This window comes from Sinocyclocheilus anshuiensis, unplaced genomic scaffold, assembly GCF_001515605.1.
Source record: "Sinocyclocheilus anshuiensis isolate Anshui unplaced genomic scaffold, SAMN03320099.WGS_v1.1 scaffold2906, whole genome shotgun sequence".
Taxonomy (NCBI): domain Eukaryota; kingdom Metazoa; phylum Chordata; class Actinopteri; order Cypriniformes; family Cyprinidae; genus Sinocyclocheilus; species Sinocyclocheilus anshuiensis.
This window is the reverse complement of record NW_015547767.1, coordinates 10888-21430: the sequence shown is the minus strand read 5'-3', so window position 1 is coordinate 21430 and position 10543 is coordinate 10888. Positions and strand designations below refer to the sequence as shown.

Below are 10543 nucleotides of genomic sequence, written 5' to 3'. Positions count from 1 at the left end.
CCCAGACTACATTAGACTTTGGAAACTTTTATTTGTTTTTTCCAAATTTGTTCATAAAAAATGCCTTCAATTCAAAGGACAAATAATTTAGTAGGGGCGCAACTGAATTGTTCCTAGCAATAATTTTGATCAATTAAAATATATTTATATGTAATCACTGTCATTGTCATCATACCATGGACATTACCTGAGATGTTAAAGTCCACATGAAATCAAAATTTACAATATTTATTTTGTTAGCGCACATTGCTAGTCTTAAGGTCAACAAGTAATCTGTGCAAGTCAATCCTCTGAAAAAAAATTGTTTGTTTTGGTAATCTTTAATCAAAATCTGATCATTTGCTTCCGCTCTGGAATGGCAAGCCTTCTCTGATGACGTCAGTTTGACGGCTTGGGCAGAATATGCTTAACCATGCCCCCTGCTGTGAGTGAGAGATGATGAGAGGAGGAGCGCAAAAATAAAACCCCATCCTCTACTCAATAATCTGTTTCAGTTGGAAATATGCCACCACACTGAAATCCAGTCGGCAGCAACTTCCGGTTCACGTGAACTTTAAAGTAAACATGTCAGCAAACTGCGCTCTTTCAAGGATGTGCATTTAATGCATGGCCAAAGTAAGAACATAATCTTCGTGTTTAAAACATGCAAAGTAAGATTGCCAACTGTTCCCGTCAGTGTTCGAACTATACCGTGGACTTTGGGAGAGCCCACATGTTTTTTTTTTTAATGCATTCAGAATTTTAATTAAAGGTTTTTTTTCATGATGCTAAGAGGAACAATGTCCCCTCACTAAAGATCAGCTATAGTTTAGTTATTCTATATAAATGCTAAAATGAATCTCAGACGTGAACATATTTGCTTTGCTTAATCCATTCATGTACAAATTAATTCTAAAACGAAATTAATTTGTACATGAAAAGATTAAGCAAAGCAAATAATATGTTCACGTCTGAGATTCATTTTGGCATTTATCTCTATATCTCTATCCCTTAATAATTGTTATTACATTATGAGCTCAAGATTTTATTACATTTTGAGAAAATTATGATATTATGAAAATGTTATTACATTATGTGCAGTTATTACGTTATGAGTTGCTACAAATACAAATATGGTCGCCGAGAGAACAGACTTTCCTTGAATGGGACTTTGTCAATCGTGCACATTGATATTAGCATCTTTTCTCAGTGTGGTAAATTTGAATAGTAAACTTTGCATAGCACACGATAATGCAAAGATATTTGCAAATGTCTTTTTTGATGGGTAGCCTACACTTTTCTTTTTCTTTTTTTCCCCTGCTTGAAACAAACTCTACCTGTTGTAATTAAATTAAAGTTATCAAATATGGGACATTTAAGCATGCTAGGTTGTTGAACAAATCAGGCAAACACCTAAGGTAGTCAGCAGGGCACTGTTATAATGTATATAATATATCATTTAAATTTAAAATAATTAATTTGCAATATTAGTTTCATAAAAGATTAACATTTTCATATAAAAACTGGAATAAATACAAAACTAGAGCCAAACTAAAACTGAAATGAAACAAATTAATAAATAGTAAGTAGTGAAAAAATAAAATAATCATAAATAAAGAACATATGAAATGCCCAAAAAAGTTAACTTAAATTACAATTAAACCTGAAAAAAAAAAAAAAAAAAAAAGTTTATTCAAAACATCAATAAAAACTATAATAGTATATATATAACATAACTAAAATAATATTGATAGGAGCAAACATATCTAAGATTGCAATAATTAGGTGCAGGATCCACACCCCTTTTCTGTACATTTGAAATAAGGTGCATTAAAAGTCAACAAATCCTTGATAGATATGTATATTTTATTATCCAATATATGTATGATCCAAAAAGTTGTCAGAAGCATGGTGGTGGTGACGTTGAAGGCAAGTGACCGTGGTGTAGTTAGTTTATAGCCAAGATTAGCTTTTTAGTTCTGGCGCTTGTACTCAGGCTTCAACATTCACAAAAGTTATATTATTTTGTGAAGATTATCTTGATAGACAAAATGTGTAAGTATCATAAACTATGGTTGAATACAGAGCTTATTTTTGTGATAATCCAAAAGCCATGGAAAAATCCTATTGGGTTTTTGTTGAGGGGAACCAGTGTGATGCTAACAGCCGATTACACCACGTCATAGTGACAGCTATAAAGTAGCAGTCTATGGAAGCCATGGAATAAAAGAATAGTTTAATAATAATAAAAGAAGAGTTTATATTTCAAAATTCTGACTTTTTTCTCGAAATCCCGAGATTATATCTCACAATTCGTCATAAATCAACTTGTTATTCTCCCTTTTCCCCTCAGCTCAGAATCATGAGTTTATATCCCACACTTCTGGATTTTTTTCCTCAGAATTGACAAACTCGCAATTATTGCGATAAACTAAAGTCCCTTTAAGGCTAGTCATTTCACTCGGCAGCCATCTTTGAAACGCCTTTCGGGCATGCAAGTGTAGCTTCTATCTCTTTGAATGGGGAAACATCAAATTCTCCAAAACTGTTCACCAAATTTACGATTAAATTTCGTATTTGAAATCACCAATGAAATCTGACAACAACTGTCTCATAAATGTTGTTTCTTATGCTCCAATAGCATTAAAAACAGCTTATTTTTCAGGCTAGACCAGCCAATGTGCATGCGCAGTCCTAAGTGTGCGTCTCAGAACGCTGACTGTTTCTATAGCAACCGGGACTTCTAAGGGACGCGATGACTGTACCGATTAGCGATTGGCTCTTTTACTCAGAAGGCGGGGCTTCCTTCGATAGAGTGGCCATATTGAGCGTTGGATTTTTCCCAATTCAAAACTATATGAGTGACTGCTTCCCAAATGACGCACTATACGCTATGAACTTATGCACTATATACTATCACGTAGTGTATGAATTACATAAGGTTATTTTGTCATTCATAATCGGAGTCTGATAGCCCCTCCCCCTTCGTTTAAAGCTGCGATGGGGCCTGCGCAAATTCGGCAAAAGGTAGCCATCGGATGCGGTGAAGAAGCTGTCGTATCTTCTGATGCATCTTCGACGATGGCAGCGCGAAGGTGAAGATTCAGAGGCAATCGTCGCTCTCACCTCATTATATACTGCCCGCAGGCTTGTCAGTATTTGCATACGATTTGCATAATTAGCGACAATTGGCCAGTTTATTGTACTGGCCTTATGCTATAAGGTTTCCGGATTTTCGGAGAAGGGGAGGAGTTCCCACTGCGAATGCTTCACAATGTAGGCCTTGTCCCAAATGGCACCCTAAACCCTCATGGTCTTCCTCTGAGTCCGCACTTTCATTTTTTTTCTGAGTGCCGCTTTGACTGCCATGAAGGCGCATAGGGGGGCACTCGTGAGCACCCTTCTGAAAGCTAAAATGACAAATGGGACACCCTACGGTCTCATGGACTTAACAGACATATGGGAAGCCAAACAACCCAAATGTGGGACGAAACAGCGAATAAGTACAAAATAAAAAATATATATATACTAGAAGCTGGGTGTGCTCCTCAAGAGGACTATGGTATTGTAAATTTATTAAAGTCTTATATATTTTATATTTGCAGTTTTTCAAAGTACAACTGTTTACATGTAGTAGAAAGGTAAGCAAAAGAAATGTAATAACTCTTCATTATGTTATGTGCAGGAAAAAAACACGAACTTCTGCGGAGAGTAATGTTCGCATAGTAGGTGGCGGTAATGCACCTTAACGTTGGATGCCACCCGCCATAAAACATGAAGAAGAAGAAGAAGAGTAATGTTCGCGCTGCGCTGTTGTAACTTGATCAGCGCCGCGCTGTCAGCTCGGTGGCGCTAGTAAACACGTCCTCTCTGCGCTGTCGAGTCGGTCGCGCCGCTCGGTCCATTGAGCCGCGCCTATGACAGGTCAGCGCAGCGCGAACACTTTAATACTGCACTGTTTCGTCCCACATTTGGGTTGTTTGGCTTCCCATACAGACACGCGCACGCAGCGGCCATTGTAAGTACTCAAGACTAAAGTGCACGGTGTTTGCTGCCATCTACTGGAAATCAAACACTTTTTAAATTAAAATAACATGACATTTCAAATAAAACCACTAGATGGCTGCTGCGGATCACTCATTTGTAATTTCCATTTAGGTAAACATCTTTTCAAGTTTGTCAGTTGTTGTTTAGTTATGTTTAGACATTATAAAATCGGTATTACTATTAAAAAACACTCTTTGTCAAAGTTTAGCTTTTTTTTTTTTTAATACAGTCAAACCTAATCATGGTGTTTTGTGTGTTATATGTGTTTGTGTATGTGATTGAATTTGTTCTTTATCGTGGATATATTTCTAGTGGGCTGTGCCATCACTGTTTAGTGATGTCATTGTTCCAGGACAGCTGAAGTTGTATAGTCAGTATCGGTCACTCCACCTTTTACTTGCTTTTTTGATCCGGCAATTGTTCATTTACAAATGAAGCTCTGGTTACAACTGCTACACGTAAAAAAAAATCAGTTCTTCAACTATTGTGGAAAATAGGAATTATGTAGGCCTAGGTTTTTGACATTTATTTTGTTAGTAGACTAAGAAAAGCATCTCACAAGAAAGGCAACATTTTTTTATATTTTGGACACAGCCTTATGAAGCGGTCATATTAACAACATTTCTGTGAAATATTGTGTCCAAGAATAGGTACATTGCAATGCCTGTTGTCAGTAGTGTTGAGACACATGAAGCAACACAGAAGTCACTTTTAAATGAAGTAGCTTTCTGTTGGTTCAGTGCAGTGAATTTGTGTGACCAGCTTGAACATGAGCGAAATCTGTGTGGGGAACTTTTTCACCCTCGCGCGAAACACCCAACTGGGGTGGATTTCTTTTGGAAGTTTCACTGAGCAATGGTAAATGTGACTGCGCCTTTACTCTGAACAGAATGCTTGCATTGTTCTTCCCCTTTGAGCTTCCCCTTGAGTTTTTTCTGTGTTGAAAGAACTTCAGATTATCAGGTATCTATCAGAGCAAGGGCAAATTGTTTCTGCTAAATCAACCTCAAATCAAATTGCATTTCTGCCCTTATTCCAACTGGCATGAGCTCTAACCAGTTCTTTTCAATCAGGGCCAGACACAATGATGAAACCTCAGTCATATTATCATGTAATTGATGAGAAATTTCCTAATAAGAGCTTGGAGAACTAAGAAGCACTTGAAAGCCCTTTAATAATGTTGTGTGTGTCTGTTTACTTCATGTTTATGAATTGCTTAAACACTCATCATTCTTTCTTTATCAAGTGGCGCAGTTTCCCACCATATGGAGAGCATGACTGGATTTAACAGCTCCCTACAACCCATGGTTGGTTCATATTATCTCTTTTAAATGAGAGCTCTGCTTTGATTGCTAATGAATATTGAATTTGTGTTTGTGTCTGCACTAATAAACTCATTGTCCTAGGAAATCAGATTATGGGGTCTTTACTAGAATAAAAAGCATTGGGCACAAAACATTTTCTGCTAAATCAACATCAGATTAAATTGCACTCCAGCTCTTACTCCATCTGACATGAGCTCTAACCAGTTCTTTTCAATCAGGGCCAGGCACAATGATGAAACCTCAGTCATATTATCATGTAAGTGATGAGAAATTTGCTACAATGTGTATTTGATATAATGAGACCCTGGTGAACTAAAAAGCACTTGAAAGCTCTTTATTTTCAACCAATGTTTTGTGTTGTCTGTTTACTTCATGTTCATGAGCTGCTTAAACACTCATCATTCTCTCTTTATCAAGTGGCGCAGTTTCCCTCCATATGGAGAGCATGACTGGACTGAACAACTCCCTATAACCCACAGTAGGTTCATATTGTCTTTTTTTAAAATGAGAGCTCTGCTTTGATTGCTGATGAACATTATAATTAGCTGCTGTATTCGTGTCTGTACTAAGAAACTCAAAGGACTTCAGGTTATGAGATCTCTACCTGCCCTTATTCCAGCTGACATGAGCTCTAACCAATTAATTTTAATCAGGGCCAGGCAAAAACCTCAGTTATTTTCATACATGGTAGATTAATATTCTGACTTTTTAATATGAGAACAATACTTTGATTGCTGAAATAAATCACCATCTGAAAAACGTGTATATCACTTGTCAGGGCCTGGGATAGAGAGAGGACTCAGATGCAGAGTAGTGAGAAAGGAGGGTTTTTATTCTCGCCACAAAACACAAAATAACATAAACAATAGTTAACTGCTGCTCAAGTGAGCGGAGATTCCAGAGCTGGCCGGCAGACACTGCGAACCACTCGAGCGGCCGGATCTCCGTATTACGAGTCCTTGAGCACAGGAGAACAGAGGGTCAGACACTGATGCTTGCACACACAAGTCACACAAAGACACGAGCAAGGACAAAACAATCTACTCACGACGAAGGACAGACAGGCAGAGACATATAAGGGAGTGGGGGAATGAGTGACAGGTGGGGGAGAGTCAGCTCGTGATCCGCGAACCCCCGCTGAGAGATCAGCGCTGATTGCCCAGACCACGAGCTACCGAACATGACAGGACAACACAGACCGCAGGGGAAGCCGAGAAGGCACCCTGCACCGTGACATCACTATTTTGAAAGCTGATATACGTTGGTGATATAGTGAACTGTTTTCTTTTTTGATACATGGTGGATCTTTACCAAGCAGTTTGTACATTGAAGGTCATATTTATTTAGATTATTAAACCAGAAATTAAAATTCAGGTTATTTAGTAATTCAGTGCAATAAGTTAAACTTCAGTCATTTGTAAAAGCTCCATTCTTGATTCAAAATAATTGTCTGTTCTGTTGTCTGTTCAGTGGTGTTTAGCAAGACATTCATCTCAGGATGACTTTATTATGTGATTATTCTCCAGTTAATTTAACATTGTGGGGGATAAATAATGTTTTCTGTTTTACAAGGTTTTCTGCAGTACAAGGAGTCAATCAAACGGAAATATGAACATAGGAATGAGAGGAGTTTCCTCTCTGGTGAAAGAGTCTCACTGGCTGCCCTCTACACTGAACCTGTGATTATTCAGAAAAATAAAAGAGGCAGTTTTCAGAATATCAGTGTGGAGGAGTTGTTTAATAAGTCAGACATACATCTGTATTATCCAGCAACTGTCATTCTCCAAGGAAATTCTGGTAGTGGAAAATCATTCATATCTCAAAAGATTATTTTGGACTGGGCATCTGGAAAGCATTACCTTAGACACTTTAATCTAGCTTTCTACCTGAGGTGTGAAGAGCTGAAGTGTATTTCTGAGGAGATGAACTTGATTGAGCTCCTGAGCTGGAATTGTGGTTTAACATTAGATCAGATCTCAAAGATGTTACAGAACTCAGCACAGAGAGTGCTCTTCATCATTGCTGGATTTGATAAGCTTAGATCCATGCATTGTGAACACTGCATATCATCCAAATTCCAGAGAGCCCCACCTGAGGTCATAGTTTGTTCCATTCTTAGTAAACAAATCCTGCTCAGATCTGTCCGGCTGATCATTACTAGAACTGAGGTCCCACAGGGAATGTTGCTCAAAGGACCTCAGCGTTTCACAGAGATTATGGGCTTCTCTGAGAAGGGGGTGGAGGAGTACTTCCAGAAGTTCTTCCAGAATGAGGAGCTCTTCAGGAAAGCCTATGAATGTGTGAGAGTAAATGAAACTCTCATCACTGCTTGCTCCATCCCTGTCATCTGCTGGATCATCTGCACGGTTATGCGAGAGAGGTTCAGTGATGGTGCAGATATGATGAGTGGACTGGAAACCACCACCTCTATCTACGTTGACTTTGTGTCCACTGTGGAGCATCACTGCCAGGGTTTGAGTCAGTCTGTCCCGAGCCTGCTGAGGAGTCTGGGTCAGCTGGCAGAGAGAGGGATGCTGGAACAACAAGTCTTGTTTGATGAAAAAACTGCTTATGACACAATTTCAGACCCAGCTGGCAACCCATTCCTGCTCAAGTTCCTCTTAAAGAGAAAAATCCACCAGGAGACCATGTTTAGTTTCATGCATCTCAGCTTTCAGGAGTTCTTCACTGCTCTCTACTATGTCCTTCTGGATGAAGAAGAGTCTCAGAGGAAAGTGAGAGAGCTGCTTCACACTGTAGAGAGAGGATGGACTTTGTCCTTTTGGTCTGATAGAGACTTTTCTAAAGCAGATGTAGAAGTAAGACATGCAAATCTGCTGCATGCAGTGATTCTGTTCCTCTGTGGTCTCTGTAAGAAAGAATGGATTTCCTCATTCTTTGAAAAGCATAACATGACCCTTTCAATTAACATAGAAACCCAGTTTAAGGAATGGATCAATCAGTGTTCACAGAGATATCAAAATGAACACATGCTGTTCAATCTCCATTGTCTCTATGAGCTCCATGAGAAGAGCTTCATTGGGAAAGTTTTGGAACATTTGGTTTTAATAGATCTGTCTAATATGCCTCTGAAAAGAACAGACTGTTGGGTGTTAAAATAAGTTTTAAAGTGCTGTGAACACATCAGAAACCTGAAAATCCATGAAACGTCTCATAATCTGCAGATGCTCCAACCTGAAATGTACTGCTGTAAAGAGCTGTAGTGAGTGAATTTCAGGCTCTTGCCTGTTCTGACACATAAACACATGACAATATACAGTGGGTACGGAAAGTATTCAGACCCCCTTAAATTTTTCACTCTTTGTTATATTGCAGCCATTTGCTAAAATCATTTAAGTTAATTTTTTTTCCTCATTAATGTACACAAAGCACCCCATATTGACAGAAAAACACAGAATTGTTGACATTTTTGCAGATTTATTAAAAAAGAAAAACTGAAATATCACATGGTCCTAAGTATTCAGACCCTTTGCTGTGACACTCATATATTTAACTCAGGTGCTGTCCATTTCTTCTGATCATCCTTGAGATGGTTCTACACCTTCATTTGAGTCCAGCTGTGTTTGATGAGTCATGTTCCCATTGCGGGAAGATGACCATCTCGGAGCTGCGGGCCAGGCTCCGTTTCCTCCAGGGGGGCGGAGCTCCTTTGTCTCTGCCGCGATCTAGTGTTCGTCCTGGTGGTAGCCAGGCGTGGACTACTTCGGGCACTTTCAGAATCGCTTAGAGAGACCAATCCACTTCGAGTGTAAACTAACCGATCCAATGCACATTGGCATGCGATGATTGCATCCAGCTACCGCAAAAGCAGGGGGGCGGAGCTCCGTTGCCACTGCCGCGATCTAGTGTTCGTCCTGGCGGCAGCCAGGCTTGGACTACTTCAAGCAGTAGCACCGGCGGTCTAAGGATTACAGTGGTGGCAAACCCCTCAAGGAATCAACCCTCGGGGGATCATCTCTCCTTTAGCGCTTCGCAACCAGTTGAGCCGCCAAAGGAACGTGCTAGGCCCTCTTCAAAGAGCGTACCAGCGGTATCCTTCGGTTCTCCTCCCGACGACTGGATGTCGATCACTGCATCAGAGGGAGAGCTCTCTGGAGAGGAAGATTTGGCTACGCTGCCGCCCTCTGGGATGGTGGCAAGGCCTGAAACGGATCCAGAGATCCTATGCTTTCCTGGGCAGCCGAGAGGGTAGGGCTCGAGTGGAAACCTCCACCGCATCCCGGGCCCTCGAGGTTGGATGATTCGTTTCTCGGGGTGGCTCGCACTGGTTCTCAGCGCCCCGCCTCAGTGCCTTTCTTTCCCGGAGGTGCATGAGGAGCTCACCAGGTCATGGATGGCACCTTTTACTGCCAGAAACTGACCTGCTGGTTCCTCCTCACTCACCACCCTCGACAGGGAGGAAAAAAAATTAACTTAAATGATTTTAGCAAATGGCTGCAATATAACAAAGAGTGAAAAATTTAAGGGGGTCTGATTACTTTCCGTACCCACTGTATATATACATATATATAGGTGAAAGCATCCGGCCCCCCCAGTGTTTCCACATCGTCGAATCCGGCCCCCTTTAGGAAAAGTTTGGACACCCCTGTTTTAAAGTGACTGAAACTCATGTGATGATTGACATCAGAGATCTCTCCCACTTTGGCCTCTTAAAAAGGATGATCTTTCCTCCTTCCCCTGTCATTGCCCAAGTACTTCTCTTTCTGCGACCAATAACTGTGAGACAGAGAGAAAACATACTGGATGTCCATTTGCTCCCGTGGAACGTTCCACTGTCAAAGGTATCATTATACTGTGTGTGTATATACGTATATATATATATATATATATATATATAGTTTTTTTTTTTTTTTCACAGTCTCCTCTTCTCTCTCAAGGTAAAGGACCAGCACACGGAGAATACACACATCAAAACCAGTTCAAAGTGTTCACTTACTCCCGAATCAGAATACCATCTGTGTTGTCAACCAGAAGAATCTACAGTGCAGCCGGCGGTAACATCATATTTGATTTGAACATTATTCATTATATTAAGATAATTGCAAAAGAATAAAATATTTGTTCCTTTTCAGTCGGTCACTACGAGTCACGTCGCGTCCGACAAATTGGGATCTCGCTTAGAGAGACCAATCCACTTCGAGTGTAAACTAAACAAGCCAATGCACATTGGC

General features: G+C 40.0%; 1 pseudogene; it reads left to right on the top strand.

Annotated features, from left to right (window-relative positions):
* The first annotated feature begins 6904 nt into the window (after positions 1–6904).
* LOC107704558 (NACHT, LRR and PYD domains-containing protein 3-like) lies at positions 6905–8575 on the top strand (annotated as a pseudogene).
* Positions 8576–10543: the final 1968 nt, after the last annotated feature.